General features: G+C 41.5%; 1 protein-coding gene and 1 long non-coding RNA gene across 6 annotated transcripts in view; one reads left to right on the plus strand and one right to left on the minus strand.

Annotated features, from left to right (window-relative positions):
• The window catches only part of ptprub (protein tyrosine phosphatase receptor type Ub), a 196,516-nt gene that overhangs the window by 74,213 nt on the left and 103,306 nt on the right, over nt 1-18,997 (plus strand). The gene's annotated exons all lie outside the window — the stretch shown is intronic.
• On the minus strand, nt 14,281-17,751 carry LOC146698085 (uncharacterized). Of its 2 annotated transcripts, none has more exons than XR_014922983.1 (3): nt 17,604-17,751; nt 15,858-15,909; nt 14,281-15,752 (listed from the first exon to the last, which is right to left on the minus strand). It is a non-coding gene; the product is annotated as an uncharacterized LOC146698085 (long non-coding RNA). The 2 variants fall into 2 exon arrangements; XR_014922984.1 differs by having other exon boundaries at nt 14,281-15,568; nt 15,801-15,909.

The raw sequence follows: 18,997 nt of genomic DNA on the forward strand, positions 1-18,997 counted from the left end.
CAAACACGTACCCTAAAACAGATGACTCGTAATCTGGAGAGGAAATGGCGTGTCACAAATTTAGAGGATCGTCATTTAGCCTGGAGAAATAGTTTGCTGCTTTATAAGAAAGACCCCCGCAAAGCCAGAACATCTTACTATTCGTCCCTGAAATGAGAAAATAAGACAACCCCAGGTTTCTCTTCAGTACTGTAGCCAGGCTGACAAAAAGTCAGAGCTCTACTGAGCCAACCATCCCTTTAAGGTTAACCAGTAATGACTTCATGAACTTCTTCACAAATAAAATTTTTATCATTAGAGAAAAAATTACCAATAATCATCCCACAGATGTAATATTATCTACAGCAACTCTTAGTACCATTGATGTTAAGTTAGACTCTTTTTCTCCAATTGATCTTTCTGAGTTAACTTCAATAATTACTTCCTCCAAACCATCAACGTGTCTTTTAGACCCCATTCCTACAAAACTGCTCAAAGAAGTCCTGCCATTAATTAATGCTTCAATCTTAATATGATCAACTCATCTCTAATAATCGGCTATGTACCACAGGCCTTCAAGCTGGCTGTAGTTAAACCTTTACTCAAAAAGCATCTCTAGACCCAGCAGTCTTAGCTAATTATAGGCCAATCTCCAACCTTCCTTTCATATCAAAAATCCTTGAAAGAGTAGTTGTCAAACAGCTAACAGATCATCTGCAGAGGAATGGCTTATTGGAAGAGTTTCAGTCAGGTTTCAGAGCTCATCACAGCACAGAAACAGCTTTAGTGAAGGTTACAAATGATCTTCTTATGGCCTCTGACAGTGGACTCATCTCTGTGCTTGTCCTGCTAGACCTTAGTGCAGCATTCGATACTGTCGACCATAATATCCTATTAGAGCGATTAGAACATGCTGTAGGTATTACAGGTACTGCACTGCAGTGGTTTGTATCATATCTATCTCATAGACTCCAATTTGCGCATGTAAATGGAGAGTCCTCTTCACACACTGAGGTTAATTATGGAGTTCCACAGGGTTCAGTGCTAGGACCAATTCTGTTTACATATGCTTCCCTTAGGCAGTATCATTAGAAGACATAGCATACATTTTCACTGCTATGCAGATGACACCCAGCTCTATCTGTCCATGAAGCCAGATAACACACACCAATTAGTTAAACTGCAGGAATGTCTTAAAGACATAAAGACCTGGATGGCCACTAACTTTCTGCTTCTTAATTCAGATAAAACTGAGGTTATTGTACTTGGCCCTGAAAATCTTAGAAATATGGTATCTAACCAGATTCTTACTCTGGATGGCATTACCTTGGCCTCCAGTAACGCTGTGAGGAACCTTGGAGTCATTTTTGACCAGGACATGTCCTTCAACGCACATATTAAACAAATATGTAAGACTGCTTTCTTCCATTTGCGCAACATCTCTAAAGTTAGAAATATTCTGTCTCAGAGTGACGCTGAAAAACTAGTTCATGCATTTATTACTTCCAGGCTGGACTACTGCAATTCATTATTATCAGGATGTCCAAACAACTCACTGAAAAGCCTTCAGTTAATCCAAAATGCTGCAGCAAGAGTACTGACAGGGACTAGAAAGAGAGAGCATATTTCTCCTGTTTTGGCTTCCCTTCATTGGCTTCCTGTTAAATCCAGAATTGAATTCAAAATCCTGCTCCTCACATACAAGGTCTTAAATAATCAGGCCCCATCTTATCTTAATGACCTTGTAGTACCATATCACCCTATTAGAGCACTTCGCTCTCGCTCTGCAGGCCTACTTGTTGTTCCTAGAGTATTTAACAGTAGAATGGGAGGGAGAGCCTTCAGTTTTCAGGCCCCTCTTCTGTGGAACCAGCTTCCAGTTTGGATTCGGGAGACAGACACTATCTCTACTTTCAAGATTAGGCTTAAAACTTTCCTTTTTGCTAAAGCATATAGTTAGGGCTGGACCAGGTGACCCTGAATCCTCCCTTTGTTATGCTGCAATAGATGTAGGCTGCCGGGGGATTCCCATGATGCATTGAGTTTTTCCTTTCCAGTCACCTTTCTCGCTCACTATGTATTAACAGACCTCTCTGCATTGAATTATATCTGTTATTAACCTCTGTCTCTCTTCCACAGCATGTCTTTTATCCTGTCTTCCTTCTCTCACCCCAACCGGTCGCAGCAGATGGCCCCGCCCCTCCCTGAGCCTGGTTCTGCCGGAGGTTTCTTCCTGTTAAAAGGGAGTTTTCCTTCCCACTGTCGCCAAAGTGCTTGCTCATAGGGGGTCATATGATTGTTGGGTTTTTCTCTGTATCTCCTGTACAGTATAAAGCGCCTTGAGGTGACTTTTGTTGTGATTTGGTGCTATATAAATAAAATTGAATTGAATTGAATTAATCGCAGTGAAGAGCGTAGCCCTCCGAGGAACACTCCCAGGTTGTTACAGCTAATGACTGCTGGGGGTTCTTCCCAAAGAGCTGTCTGACAGCATTTGCTCAGATATTAATATCAAACGATGGGAATGAGGACACTGCCACACGCAGTAAATTGGTGCCACACAAACGCAAGACATGCGTGAATAAAGTTGGCACAGGCACGTAGATGCACACCATCTTGCATGCATCCACTTTGCTGACTTATGTTCTTCACCGACAGTAATTGATTTGTGTAGGGAAGCGTAAGGCAGCCATGTTTAGCGAATCAGCAGTTTTTTTGTTTTTCTGAAGCAAAGCCATAAACTGAAATCTGGAGGCTCTGCATCAGTTTTATTGTGACAGTACAATTATTAAGTTCCAGCTCCCACCGCTATGCGGGCGGCTTCCTTGTCACCTTGCTAAGGGCCTTGCTCTCTAAAGGGAGCAATAGAAAAAGCCATAATCATAACTTCAGAGGAAACTCATATTCTTTTATATGCTTTGATTGTGATGTTTTTCTTTGCTGAGAAAACAGGGAATTTCAAAATCTAACTTGTGGGAAATATAGTGTTTCAAAGTGCTCCTGCGGCTTTCTGCCACTCCTCTCGTCGTCCCGTGTGTTCCCTTTGAGGTGGCGGGGACGATCTTCGACGCGCAGCTGGATGCCCCTTATATGGCTGCAAAACGATCCTTCAAACAGCTGTGGGATTTGCACATCACTTAACCTAATTTATCTGGGGCCTCTCTGGGAGCAGAGGAGTCTTCCCAGCCCAGGATCACACGCATCTATTTTTGCACATGCACACAGGACATAAAATTCACTTTCACTTAGCTGAACCTAACCTTACTAAGCTCAGTTGCAATACTTAGTTTCATGTTTTTTCGTTTTTTTTTTTTTGTTTAAAAAAAAAAGAGCACCAGGTTTGGACCAAGTCCCCATCACGAGACTATCCAAGCAGACTTATGTCCTCACAACATAACTAACCAAAGTCCTCACACACACGTTTTCCATTTCACTGAATCTCGAGCTGCACATTTGCACCTGCATCTCAGCTTTTCTCTCACTCATTTGCTCACTTTCTGCCCCCCCAACCCTCTCTCAAAATATTCTATCCAGTCTAACACTGAGTTTTATTTCACACTTTGCTCATGATATTGAGAATGAGATGACATTGCAGTTCTGTTCGAGCCCTGGTTGGTGCATTACAAATGCCCTCTCGCTCAGACATGTTGCAACAGTCTCTGAGAGGTAGACTAAGATCTCGGCTCCAATTCTCTGGAGAGGCCAGCAGTCTGTGGTGGGGCGGGAGCAGCCAAACACAAGCTACTTGCCTTCCCAGCGTGTGCTCATTGCTGTAGCCTTGTATGCCTCTGGGTGTGAGGGTGTCCTTATGTTTTCTACTCAGATGTCTGCTAGCATGTCAGTCTCAAGACACTCCATCTATGTGTACTAGAACTATCTACCACAGTCAAACAATTCCTAACTTTGCTTCTTCAAGAAAAGTTCTTAAAAACACACACAGCAGAACTCGCTACAGAGAACTGGTATCCAATTAGCGACTAATCTAATGATGCACTACAATTTCCGCAATGCAGTGGCCTATCTTTTTGTTAATTAAATTAGGAGAAGAGCAAAATAAAGCAGATATTCCCTCCACATTTCTCTGAGCTTGATTACAGAAAGCACAGACTGTTAAACATTCCAGCGGCTGGGTCAGAGTCCTGCTATCTCCTGCTACGATTAGAGGGCCAGATAACCAAGATTTATTAGCCAAACATCCCGGCAATTAATTAGGAAGCGGGGCTAGACTAATCCTGTTTCTGTGGGCTTTAACGGGTCGAACTCCTTTACACTACCAATAGGAGCACTTCAAAGACAATGCAAATAAGGAACGGCTTAAATCAGCTCCCTCATATATGCAAATATGCCAGTACTACTGCCCATATTTATTAGTGTGTGCTTAAAAAAAACAAAAAAAATTTCCAGAGACAATGTTTTCATAAATGTGTACGGACACATGGACCATCCCTGCTTGTTTACATAGGCAGGGAGCAGCTTTAAATCTTCTCTGTGACGTATTAAGCATAAAGGTTTAGCCCTATCTACCCTATCCACACTTCAAAGGCTCGTCTGCAAATGCCGCTGGCTTTCTGGCTTTTTTTTTTTTTTTACTCCCCCTGTGGTTCTGCTTGGCTTCCTTTCATAAGGATCGTGCCCTGTGAGGCTCAACAGGTCACTGAACCACACAGAAATGTACAGTCTGCCCTCTTTGTTCCTAACATGCTTTGCATTTGGTCTCATAAGACCTCTGGGACTTTTAAATGCAATGCAAGCAGATGGCTGATAAGCTTTGTTTTGGCTATTAAGTAAGCCATCTACTTTGGGACTAGTGCTATTTTTTCATTATGAAGTCAAATAAAAAGAAAGCATGCTGGATTTAGCTGAAGGAACACTAACCCAGTGTGTGGAAAAATGGGACTGCACATCCTAAATTAGCTTTGGCAAAACCCGGAAAAAACAAACAAACAATAAAACTGTTTAGCTGAGAGATACTTGTCAGGTGATATTTGAACATATGGTGCAAAACCATGTAATTTGGTGCTTTAAGACCACTAAAGATGAAAGACAATCTTTGCCAAACAAAAACCAAACAAACCACATTTAGATATTTGAAGTCATTTTGAAACCACAGCTCTATGATGTGCAGTAACTCTTCTCAATGTTCTAATTGTAGACTCTTCTTCCCAGAAAGTCTTGAATGAATAATTATGCCTTTTGATTAAACACTTCATCCGAGCTGTTCTCGTGGCACTTTTTAATTTAAATATGGCGCATCTAGAATGTTAAATTACATTCATGCCTGAAAAGATGTTAAAACAATAAACATGCACATGTTTCCACATAATACAACAGTAGCACACTGTATCTTTCAATATAACAGCTTTTTTCCCCTGGTATGGTCAGAATTAATGAGATGCGGTGCGTAGTTTAATCAGTGTGCTGGTGGTGTCCTTGCAGGGACAAAGACCACATACACGCTTTGGCCCATTATGGACTTTGCGTTTTGCAGACAGGATCATGTTATGGCAGTAAAGAAGCACATATGTGCGTGCTTGTCTCTAAAATAGCATGTGCATGCTCAGCAAACACCAGCTGGACAAACAGAGGTTAAAAACACTGTGTGGGTACCAGGTGCCCATGCACCTGTTTATTCTCTGAAACAAATGTCCTCACGACTTAACAAAGTTACTTCGAGCACTGTACTTCTTGGCTGCCTATACAGTAGAGCCAGCCGGTGGATCCTTCAGTCTCTGTCCATCTGGCTCTATTGTTGATTGCAGACAGACTGGCTGATGAGTGCAGTCTGGATGTAGGAGCAGAAATAGGGCCCCGAGCTTGCAGGAGCTCCCTTAGGCTGGGGCTTGGCAGAGCTTTTTAGAGCCGCTCTATCGCAAACCCTCTGAAAGCGAGCACAGCAGTCTCCGTGGTTGCCTAATGGCCATGCTGCAGCTCTTCAGAGTCTGGCAGTTGACAGTTTCTGATCCTTTTTAAGCAAGAGGTACAGATAAAAGCCCTGGCAGACAAGGAGGTGGAGCGGAGTCTGAGTTGTCCGTCGAGATTTCAAAACCAGGCAAGTTTTTTGGGAGGGAAAGAAAAGGTTTTGTTCACTTTGTTTTATTGATTATTTTAAAGCAAGCTTTGTAAAAATGACTGTGCCTTTCAAGAAACACTGAAGATGGCTTCTCCGCAGTTCTGTAAATTTGCAAAGGCTTGTGTGCATTAATTCCCCAGATTGACAGAGCACTGATAGTACAAGAGGAATGCAAGTAATTGTTTTCCTATTTCTCTTTATCACATGTGAAAGGACAAACCGTATCATCAAAATGCAGATTAAGTAAAAAAAAACAACCTTTCACTATGTATATTCAGCCTGGCTCTTAGTTTGAGAGAATGCCACTTTGCCGGAGGGCAGACATCCCAGTACTGAACTGTGCTCAACTCATCATCCGCAAACCTTAAGGTACACAGATAGACAAGAAAGCAGGAGAATGTAATGTCAGAAGCAGACTGTAACAAAAAAGATAGCAGAAGAGCACAATTACAACATTGCGTGCAGCGAAGGAAGGAAAACAGTCACGAGGAATACCGAGTCTAAATTTGTTTTCCCTGTGTCTGTTTTAATCACTCTTCTTTGTGTTTTACTCTGCATAGTTGCATACTCAAGGCAATGTGCTGAAAACAAAGGCTCGGGAAAGTGCGTTTGGCTGTGCGGCCGTGCTGCCTCGCTGCATCTCTGTCTCTCTCCCTCTCTCTTTTTTTTCTTAAGGTTTTGTTCTCCTCTCCTAGTGTTATTGTCAGGACAAGGATGTCACACCGCAGAGAGGCACCACAAAGAAGGGAGAAAAAAAAAGTCTCTCTGCTCTCAGCCAGCCAGAGGTAGTAATCGATGGGAGCTAAACAAAACAGAGGAAGAAAAGCATACTTTCTACCAAGCTTTGGAAAACAGAAACCACTTTTATGGTGGAGGAGAGGGTTCAACTAGCTTTGGCTTGCTGTTGTGTATGAATGTGATCCTTCAGCAGCAGAAAATAGTGTTAGAATAGAAGAATATAATAGAAAAGAAAGAAAAACTGCAAAAAAAAATAAAATCACGAATGGGCTTTTAATGGTGTTCATACAAGCCTTTTCTTAACAGTTTATCCAAGTCAGGGTTGAGAGGTGAAAGCAAAAGGCACAGCACACCCTGGACAGGTCTCAGAGGGCTAATAGAGAGACAGACAACCATTCACTCTGATATTAACACCAATGGCCAATTTAGAATCACCAATTAATATAACAAGCATGACTTTGGGGTGGTGGGAGCAACCACCTTCACACTCCACGCCGTGAATTCAGCACCTGTTGCTTTAAACGTACTTTTGGAGTTAGTCACAGCTGCTGTAATATACCGTAACATTGCCACACGGCCATCTCAACCCACAGCAGGTGTTTGTTTTCAAACAACAGGCGTTCCTCATCAGATGATGACTACAGTCCCAATAGCGCTTATGGCACTTTGTTGCATTCGTTAATTTGCATAAAACATCTTGAGAATATTGTATAATTATTGAATTTCTCGTTCTGTCAATATGCAGAAACGTATTTTTGTATTCGCGCTCCAAAGCTGGTAACTGGCAGCACCTATGGTTTTGACATTTTACGGTTAGTGCAGCTGTTTAATATAGCCGAGCGCTTTCTGCCTGAAGTTTGGATTTTTTCCCGTGACGTTCATCCTTCACTCAAGATGAGTCAGGTATGAGAACTAATGGTGCCTAGTGGTGATGGGTCAGCCACATTTTCCTATGTGCATAAATAAAATTTAAACAAATAGGCCTTTTTTGGTTTTTTTGCAGCATGTGAAAGCACATAGCAGGCAAAGATGAGTGAATTATGAACATTTAATGTGTGTTTTTATCCCAGCTTTGCACTGCCATTACTGACGTACTTGTATTACAAGACAAATATAGGATGTACCTTCAGTGGTATCTAGTCATGCACATATTTGCTAAGTTCTAAAGATATATGGATGTAATATATCTGGCTCCATTTCACTCTTTGTACCTGGCAAACAGCCAGTTTTAGCTGGGCATGATATAGGTTTTCTAGTGAAATAAAACATCACACATTAAGAAAGCATTTAAAAGTCCTTAGGAAGCAGAAACCACAGTTAGTTTGGAGCGATACCCACCTTCACTGTGGACAGCAGTGAAAAAGCAGGGTTTGTTTTCAGATACAGCGTCTGTCAGTACGCTGGGTGGATTTCAAAAAATGTTTTTTTTCAAGGCACTTCAACTGTAGAAAGGAGCTCCGATGAACACAGCTGTCAGTGCAGACTGTGGATTATTAAGACTAACTTTGACAATCAGATATGTAACTCAGTGATTGAAAGAGCTGCTCTGAGTTGATGTTTGAGAAAAACTCACTGAGCGCTAAACCCTGTCAGCAGCAGTCGCTTTGGAAAGAAAAGCATGTTTTGTTTGAATCACAATAAGCCATCACGTACTGATTTCTTTCTTAAGAGTGTATAGTAGCGGTTCTGTGGGCAGGGACACGCATAAACAAGCAATCCCGAGGTTTCGGATGGTGTCATGCTGAGCTTCAAGATTCAGCTTGGATCTCTTTTTATTGTTAAATAATTGTTTTATTGTAAATTTTTAGAGAGAACTGCTTTTTTACAGTTCTGTAAATCTTTAGGGAATTACTTCAAATTTTCACATAACTGTCATGTTTTTAATTGTCTGAAAAACAAAACTTGCCTGACATTTAGATGGATGGAAAGCTAATTAAGAAGCCGATACTAATGCTGAAACTTGAAGCAGTTAATTGCGCCATCAATAAGTTCATTATTAACAGCAGCATTTGTCCTTTTGTAACATATAAAAACATCCGTCCATGAAAAAACCCTTTCTCCTTTAAAGAGCTGTTTCGCTCTGTGGCGTACTTGTAGTTTATTGCAATGCTGTGTATGAATCTCAATAAAAAAGAAACAAAAAAAACAGACTTATTCTTAATTGCTTTGGATTAATTGTTTACATTTATAGAAATTTCTAAGGAAATGTGTGCAGCCCTCTTGGTGAAGCCCAAGGTCAGAGCTACAGTAGCTGTCACAATGATGAGTGCTTCTTACTGTGCTTGAACGTCTGTCCACCAAACAGGAGGGATTGACAGTTAATCACAAGCACATTACACCTCTGGGATGGGCGGCACCGCAGCCGCCTGCCTTTGGCTCCAGCCCACCTGTCATTATGATGACTTTGCAGCCTATCAGTGTCTGCTTGAGATTTATCTGTCTGGCACTAGACTGTGGCCTCATCTTGGGCCGAGCCTGGCACCTGTCCATCCATCAGCCGCTGAAGTCCTTCTGCCATGGAGTGGACAGAATCCCTCTTTCTGTGCAGCGCCTTGCTGCCACATGGCAGTGCTGCTGTTCGCACTGGTCATTCAGTGGGTGCAAATAAATAAATGCAATGCAGTGTTAGCGGAGCCAACAATGTGCTGCAGACAGAAACTCTGTCACCGTTGAAGCACTTTTAAGGTTTGGCTGTAGGAGCCATCTATTAATTGGAAGGTTGGTGGTTCGATGCCTGACTGCTCCAATCTGCATGCCAGACATCCTTGGGCAAGCTATTGAACCCCAAGTTTCTCTGCGATGTATCCATCAGAGTGTGAATGTTGGATAGAAAGCTCTTCAGTAGAAAAAGCATGGGAAAATGTGCTTGTGTGAATGAGGGATATATAAAGTGCTTAGAGTGCTCAAGTAGAGTAGAAAAGCGCTACAAAGAACCAGTCCATTTACCATTCACCTTAAATGTGTTGGCATCCAGCAGCTTAGAGGTGGCAGGGTTTAGTGTCAAAAGATGAATGGTGCTACTGGACAGCGTGTCTGATGACAATGGTGACGCATGCAGTAAATGGTCTGTTGACATCATTGTCACACAAGTGTCAACATGTAGGTTTATATACACACGTGCACATGTGTTTGTATGTGTGGATGAAGACGCTGGAAGAGAGAATTCGAGGAGATTGCATAAGCATGTTTTTGCTTGAATGGTGATGTGCTAATTTATCACTGTTGACTGTAATACTTTGGGATACAACGTGCCTGGAACAAAACAATTAAACACCACAAAGCCAACTTTGAGTGGAACTTAAAATATAACAACAAAAGCAACAATATCTTTCTAGTGCATGTAGTATAACTGGACTAATTACCCTTGAAGTGCTTTGAGAATAACTTCCTATCATGTCAGCTTTTGTCAGCTGCCACTGATTTGCTCTCCTGAGTAGCTCATTAGCTTTCCATCCACAGATATGACCAAACCATGGTGTGCATGTTACATGTCTTCACCCTCTGTCCCTAGAAACCTCTGATGTTACCCTGCTGACACGTTAATGGGATCGACCACTGATAACAAGGAGCTAATGAAAATCGAATCCAAAAACATTAGCCTGTCACTGCATTGTCTCTTTCTCTGAATATCAAAGACACAAAACTGCTCTGCCTCTCGTCTGAGTCCGGTGGGGGAAATTCTACCTCTGGTCTCATCTGCTCATGATTCACAGAAAAAAATGAACTCTACAAATTGAATCTGTTCAGTGTTTTAGTGCTAGAAATTATACTAGATGGGTGCTGACAGCTGGTCTTTCCACTGGAGCAATGTTAAATTTAGCCTTTGGTGCATCCAGGAAACTAATGAATGGACTTCCAAGAATTTATGCCTATTATCTATCTCTTTAGATATTGAGAGGCAAGACAAAGATTATGTAGGTCTAAAGCTAAAATATTGTTTAATCCCAGAAGAAAAGGTCACATAGACGCTAATTTTAGCAGTTCAGTTTAGTGTAATGCCTGACTCTAAAGATTAGAGATGGCAGCACGTCTGTGACATGTCACAATTCTTACGATACCGATGGTGTCTTGAATCAGAATCAGAATCAGAATCAGAATACTTTATTGATCCCTGGGGGAAATTATTTTTTGTTACAGTGTTCCATTTTAAACCAACATTAAGACAAGACAGACAATACGCTAACTAAGAATAGTACAATATATACATATATATACATACATACATACATACATAAGTCACTTATAAATAAATATTTGGAAAGAAACATGTGTAGCTGTAGCAGCAAACAGTGTGTTAAGTGGATGCGTTGTACAGGGAGATGGCCACAGGCAGGAATGATTTCCTGTGTCGTTCAGTGGTGCTTTTCGGTAATCTCAGTCTCTCACTGAACGAGCTCCTGTGACTGACCAACATGTCATGGAGTGGGTGGGAGGTGTTATCCAACATTGTCTTTATCTTGGACAGCATCCGCCTCTCCGACACCACCTTGAGGGAGTCCAGCTCCATCCCCACAACATTGCTGGCCTTACGGATCAGTTTATTAAGTCTGTTGGCATCTGCGACCCTCAGCCTGCTCCCCCAGCATGCAACAGCATAGAGGATCGCACTGGCCACAACAGACTCATAGAAAATCCTCAGCATTTTCTGGCAGATGTTGAAGGACCTCAGTCGCCTCAAAAAATAGAGACGACTCTGGCCCTTCCTGTAAAGTGCTGTGGTGTTTTTAGCCCAGTCCAGTTTATTGTCAATGTGTACTCCAAGGTATTTATAGTCCTCCACAATGTCAACACTGACCCCCTGGATTGAAACAGGGGTTTGATACAGATTGATACAGAGATCCCACCAGACTCAGTGTAAAACACAGATAAATAATGCGTCATTACAGGAAAAAATACCCCTAAAGAGGCAAAAAGCAAGAATCCTGTAATTAATAATCCTTACATTAAGCTGTCAGTCTGTGCGTGAATTTATTCATGTGCCAAATAATGAGCCCTGTGATTGCTTTTCCACAGCCATCCCTCATTTCCCCTGCAAGTTAGTTAACTACCATTCATTTTGCTCTTAATGTTGACCAGCATCACCACAAGGAATCATGAAGTACAGAAATCTGTGTGTGGGGTCCTACATGTCTTAGTATTAATAACAACAGTATTTGGCGGTACTGTATTTATAAAACACCTCTAGATAAACTGGAACAGTGCATCGCAGTGTCAAAAATTTCCCCTGCTTCGGTCAAGATGGGACAGACGTGTTGTCCAGGCAGCGTTGCTAAGGGGAACCACTAATATGCATGAAGCCCTTAAGGCCTGGTTGCTGCAGTGAAACTGAATGGGCAGGCTTTAGAGAGGAATGTGTGAATACCCTTGGCATTGAATGTAGGACAGTGAAGCAGAGCCATATGTGTATATTCTCAAGCTATTATTGTCAGAGAGCTGCACCTGAGTTACATTTGAACATATGCTCGGTTGTTAGGTGCACATAATTAGATGTTATGAAAAAGCTGATTTATGAACGCTTCCTCAAACATTTCATTAGTATTGTTATTTTATAGTTTTTTGCACAAATAGATCCCCTTTTCCCCGTGCTTAGATTCTGTGAAGACAAATAGCAGAAGAGTTCTAAACCATACGAGTTTAATTCAGAAAATCTAATTTTTATGTAAATGTCAAGCAGCCACTGCATCTGTAATTAACTATTAAAATTGCCTGAATACAGTGTTGGGTCTTAAGAGGCTATCAGCATATCACAGCATTTTAACTTAATGTGGTTTTTTTTACCTAATGAAAAAAAACAAAACACACACCTATTCTGCTGATCTTAATGGATAGTGATTTAAAGAGGCACCACACTTTATCAATATTGTATCCGCTGTTATGAAAGCTTTTTAAATATACTTAAGGGACAGAGCGTGTTTTCCAGGGCTGTGTTATGTGTACTCTGCAGGTGATGACTGGCTGATAAAGTGCTGCTAAGTGTCAGGAGGTAAGGGTTATGGATTTCTGCACCACCCCTGAGCCACAACTGAGCAAGACGGGAAGAAAGTCTTGGCTTCTTTCGCCACACGCCCAGACTGCGTCTGTTCGCAGCTTCTTGGCCTCCAATACGCTACAGGGGAAGATGAGGTTGACCAGTCTGGCGTATCACAGCTGTTGTCAGGGCCACACTTCCAAATTTGATGAGCCTTGATGCATCTTTTTGGCTCTGGATTGTAGTAGCATCAAACTGATTTAAAGAGGAAATGCATTTAGAGGTGATTACTGTCCTCAAAAAAATCTTAATATCTTAATGCATAATTAAAAAATAAACACCGACCTGATAGAAGCTGGTTCTTAGCGGTCTGGCTGGGCCTTAGGACATGTTCATTTTGTAGAACAGTGGTGTGGGATTGCTCTTTAACCATGCTGCTGAGAGTGATGCTGATAGACACTTTACAGACTGAATGGAGACAAAATGAATCAGGGCCACGTGGTTATCTAGTTTGTCTTTTAGCAATAGAGGTTAGAGCCTGATTGCATGGTTAATTGCACCACTGACCGACCTTTGGAACCCCAGGGGAGATCTTATCCTCATTGTCTCATGTGCACACACACACATACACTGTTGCTAAGCACACCGTGTAACAAACAAGCTGGGACATGCATATTGACACTGCAGGTAGCAGAGAGCTGTAAACAAGGTGGTGACAGTCAAGTATGAAAAATGTACATTAGAAAATGTCCAATTGTTATTTATTTACACCAAATATGTTAAAGTGTGTACGGTCAAGTCTCTGCCTTACAAATGGCTCCTCAGTCACACAGCAAAATTGCAGTTCCTGTTCATTAGTGTCTAAGTTTTAAGGGGTAGGTTACATTTTAACAGACTGCAATGTATTAAAAGTAGTATAGGTTTAATAACTAAACTAATCTCTGTTAATGAGTTACTTAATAGCTGATATACAGTAGGTTGGATTGTGGCCAAAGCTAGTGAAGGCTTGTCTTTTGGTTTGTTCAGGGCTGCTGATAACCCCACCTATGTCGGTCTGGCTGTGGTGGGAACAACTAGTGCAAATAGAGTCACCCGTGCATGCGCAGAAAACGTCTTTTTTAATGCCGGATGATTCCTGCGTTCATGTTGTTCCATTCTGAGTTAGGGAACGCTTTTTTCCTCACTAGGGCTTGCGTATAATTAGGCTGTTCCATGGATGGTCAGCCATGTAGTGCTAAGAATATGCGGGACTGCAGCGGGAGATTTTTTTTTGATTAGCAGACCTTTAAGCACATAAGAGGAAATAATCAGTGAACACATTTGAGGTATGGCTTTGTGATTGCCTTCAAGTGCTCCTTTTTAGTCCCAACATAGGAGTTGGGTACTTTTGCACCTAAAATATGTGAAACAGTGACATTCTTAACAATGTCCAATTTAATTAAAGATACAGTTTATACATAGAGCAGCTTTTTTGCAGCATACAGCAACTTTTTTCATGCTACTGCTTTAGCAATCACATGTGTTGAATATGGTGTTATGTTTGCTGATTGCTGTTTTATTTGCCCGAATTGTCATCATTAAGCACCAGTTGTCCATTCTTCCTCTGTGCAGTCAAAGACAGTAGAGCCTTTTTGGAGTTCCAACGCATAAAAAGAAACAGTCAAGAAGAGAAAATCTGTCTCACTTCCACTTTTTTATTCATGTCCACTCAGCTGCTTCTCTTCTGGCCAAATCTGGCAGTTGATCCTGAACTGCCTGGAGGACAATTCAAAAGGTCAGCGCCAGCCGCCTCTCTCCTTGGAAGGAAGACAACAACACTTGCTGACGTGGCCTTATCTTTCTCAAATGCTGGAAGGCACTAGCTACTTTGACAATAGCAGTTGTAATTCATTTATTTTGCGCTCGAACATCAGTCCTCAGCTGGCCTCCTACTCCCTTACTCTCTTCGTTTCTACCCGGTGCGTGCAGGGCTGTCCCCAGAGGGATTGGTAATGGTCTGCTCGGCCCCACGGGCGATAAAGACCTGTAGAGAAACCAGTCACTGTGCTTGCTTGGAAAAGATAAAGTCAAGAGCAGAAAAAGGAGATGAGTTGTTAACAGTGTAGATAAAGGAAAAGTACTGGAAAAAGGTTATAAGTGCCCCGTGGCACCGTACAGCCTAATTCAATACTTTTTCTTTCTGTCACCCTTTGGTCCGCTTTTGCATTTTAAATTAGTTCTTTGGAGAACAGTGAAGTCAAAGAAATAAGGACACGGCGAGCAGATAAATAAGAATACTTTGAAGTCCTCGAAATAGAAGATGAAAAATGATAAATTGAGGAAGTGACTCGTCTGATATTAACATTTAGAAATGAATGACAGAGGGGATGCCATTTGAAGTTGATCTCTGGTCAATGAAAAATACTACAGCCGAAGGGGCAGATTGTTTTAAAGAACAGAAAATGTCAATAATGTTCACTTCTTTGAATGTTGTGTGTGGGAGAGTGAAGCTACTTGATGGATGGCGGCGGTGATAATGAAAAATGATATGAATGCAAGAGAATGAGTATGACAGAGGTGGAGCTGTGAATGATAGAATGAGTGGGGGCTGAAAATGAGATTAGGTTCTGCACTTCAGGTGGTGTGTCAGCCTTGAGAATAGAAAACCTGTCAGTCCTTTATGCCCTGATGCAAAGCAGTAGGCTGCTCTATTGATCCAGCTGCAATGGAGAAGGTTCCCTATCCAGCTAGGAGTGATGTTTTCACATGTCTGACATTGTAGTCTGTGTGTGAGCAGACATGTGATTTGCTGCAGTAAATGTCAAATTTTCACTCTGGAAAAGAACAGAAAGAAAATGCCATTTCTATTAGTGTGAGGTTTGTAGGTTGCATAATGTGAATTCAATGAATGCTCTTTCCTTTTGTTGAGCTTTAGATAGACTGAACTTCTGCAAACAGCAACTGTCCAATCATAGCTCAGCCGGTCATGGTGGTATAAGATACTCGGGCGACAGACAACTACAACAAAAAGAAGAAAAAAACCAACACATTAGCAAAATCAGGCACCTGCTTGTTTATGGAGTTGGCATCCAGCTGTGCAGCAGCAGTTCTTCTAGAACAGACCTGGCCATTGAACGGGCTCTGGACCACATCTGGCTCCCACGCTTTTGGAAATCTTGATTAAATAGAGATTAAATGCTGGATTTTTCCTCTGTCTGTTTCACTATTTCATCATCTAATGTAACTAGTAGCAGTTTATAAAGAGATAAAATGGAGAAAATTAACCTTCCACCACTGTCCTTGTTACGACCGAATTGGCCGGTGTGTTTGTGAAGGAGACTAAAATGTAAACACGGAAGAGAAGGAAACTAAGTGTAACACAAAGCGAGCCGTTTAATAGGCTGAATACATGAACACAAAACACGGCAGGGCGAACAGGGGCATAACCAAACTAAACTAAACGGGGGACATCTAAACTACACATGAAAACTAGAATGTGAAACCACAACATGAAACTAAACAAGTACATGCACAACTTTGGCGTGAAGTAATCTAAACATTAGGGGTGCAACGATACACAAAATTCACGGTTCGGTTCGGTTCGATACTTTGGTGTCACGGTTCGATATTTTTTCGATACAAAAAAATGTTCATGCATTTTTAATTTGTCATTTATTAAAATTATAAATATATATTTTAACTCAAAAGTACAGTTTTTAAATTTAACCCTCACCCTTGTGCGTGTTTTTTATTTTGACAGCGAATGCGCACCTGCGGACCACTTATGTGCAGCCCTGGTTATTTAGCTCGTCATATTGCAGCCACAGAAATTCTTTTGTCCATGAAACCATAAAGCTGCACTTTCTTTTTGCCTCATAGTCTGATTTGTCATAACTTCTCCGTTTTGTGGTAAGCTTTTCTTTGGCTGTCACTTCTTCACCCTGACCTGTCTTATTTGGCTCAGCAGAACTGAAATGCTTTTACACACGGACTCACATAAGCTCAGCGATTCTCTGCGCGATCAACCTCTCATATGTTTAAGCTGCGGGAGATTTCACTTGTCATGTTTGCATAGTAAGCTAACGATTAATAAGACGATGTCAGAGGAATTGGTGCACAAATTATCATCACTCACAGATCAGTACTGTCGCTCTCTATACACAGTTCGCACGATTGCAAAGTGAAAGCAAAAAAACAAGCACAAATTCAAACGCGATTTCAATATGTAACATATCGACAGTGGCTCACCGATGCCAATGACATAATTACCCAGCTACATTTCTGAAAGAATGCAAAAGCATTGACATATATTTTTCCTACAATAGCCCGACGGGCAGGGAAGAGATAGATTTTGGTACCCCGACTGAAAAAATCGCTAGCTCCGGGACGTCGGGCTAGCGATATTGCAAGCCCTGTATCTGATTGAGGAATCACTCATCTTTGGAAAAGAGAGTTTATTACAGAGAAATGTCTCTTTCCAAAATAAAAGCTATACTATCCGCTTCTTCTGGGCTATATTCTCAGCAGCATAAGGAGAATCATGTGCTAACAGCTGTCTAAATGACTCGGCTAAAGTTAGTAGCATGCTTGTTGTTTTTGTCTTTGCACTAGGATGATGTCGGCGTAAATGTGCACTCATATTCGTTGTGTTCCCACTAGTGCTTTCAGGTTAATCTCGTTGAAATGACCTTAACGCCACAACACGGCAAATCTCCGTTAACGAGCTACCGCCGATCGCCCCGTGCATGGGGCTAGACGGCCAACACGTTAACGAGCTAACTGCGCTAACACACTAGTTCACACCAATGTAATTGAGCATTGCATGGCACATCCAACATACTGTTTTACTTTAGTCCATGACTCGCTTACCTTCAGGGTCATACGTCACATGAAAACCAAAATAATTCCAAACGCCAGATCTGAATGAGGGTGGGGGAGGTCCATCTTGCAAGGAGAGCTTAACTTCTGTCTCGCTAGCTTGCCCTGCGCTCTTCCTTCTGACTATGCTGTCTGTGTTGAGCGCTCAGTGGATCTGTGCTCGACAGTGCAGCCTAGGCGGAGTAGTCGAACGCAGATTCACTGAGCGCTCAACACAGACAGCATCGTCAGAAGGAAAATTGATAAAATAAATTACAAATGTTGTATTGTTCGATACATATGCGTACCGAACCGAAAGCACTGTATCGAACGGTTCAATATCGATACGAATATCGTTGCACCCCTACTAAACATGAACATCAACATGGACCTGAACAGTAGCTTGAAACATCCTGAGACCTGACGTGACATGAAGCGAGATGGACAGACAAACCGACACAGAGGGAGGGAGACAGAGGAAATAAACAGAAGAGGGAAGTGGAAACACCTGGGGAAACACAGATGACACAAACAACCCTGACGCCGCAGGGGAAGCAAAACTAAACACACTCAACATGGAAAGACAAGACTTTCAAAATAAAAGAAGCACAAGCATAACCAAAAGTTAAACACAGAGGACAGGAAAAGACTCATAAACAAGGAAACAGATGAAACACAAACTAGATTAAAACTCAACTAAACCCTAACTAAAAATAAACTCAGGATGCTGGGTCACAGACCCAGGCCCCTGACAGTTCTTAGTTTCAGTGACATAAAAAGGCCACGTGTAGAATAACCAGATAGATTTGGTAGCTAAAACAAGTTTTTTTAAGCTTTATTCTTTCATCTTGTACTTTTACAGCTTTATAAACAAAAATATTGGCTTATACTGCTTAGAACAGACATCTTTGCATTACAGAGTTATTATAACATTTAATACTCTCTACACTCCTGACTATAACAAGGTTTGTCTCCGTATTTTCCATATTCTTTACACAAACTCCTTTTGTGAGGTTTCTGCTTAAAGGATAACCAACAGTGACTTAATTAACTGATGAGCTCCAACCAATAAAGCAGTTTTGATTTATAACTGATGGACGTAGGCGAGAAAAGTGAAGTAAGTGAACTGTTCTTCTGCAGAATAATAGTAATACAAAAAGAATGACTTGAATTTTGTAAGAAAACATAGTTGGAAGCATCAAAATGAAGAGGGTATTGTAAATCCCTTACAGATGAAAATGGATGCTGACAAAAAAATGGCGCCCATAACACTTTACTGCCATATGCTCAGATGAAACTGTTGTGCTGCTTTTCTTTTTGAGTATAAGGTCATCCTCAGCCTCTTAGTAGGAACACTCTCATTGTGTGTTATTGCTGTCGGTCGATTAAGTCTGTGTGATGTCTTA

The sequence above is a fragment of the Copadichromis virginalis genome, linkage group LG11 (genome assembly GCF_057382275.1).
Source record: "Copadichromis virginalis isolate Kocher_CV1m ecotype Utaka linkage group LG11, C_Virginalis_male_GT1.1, whole genome shotgun sequence".
Taxonomy (NCBI): Eukaryota; Metazoa; Chordata; class Actinopteri; order Cichliformes; family Cichlidae; genus Copadichromis; species Copadichromis virginalis.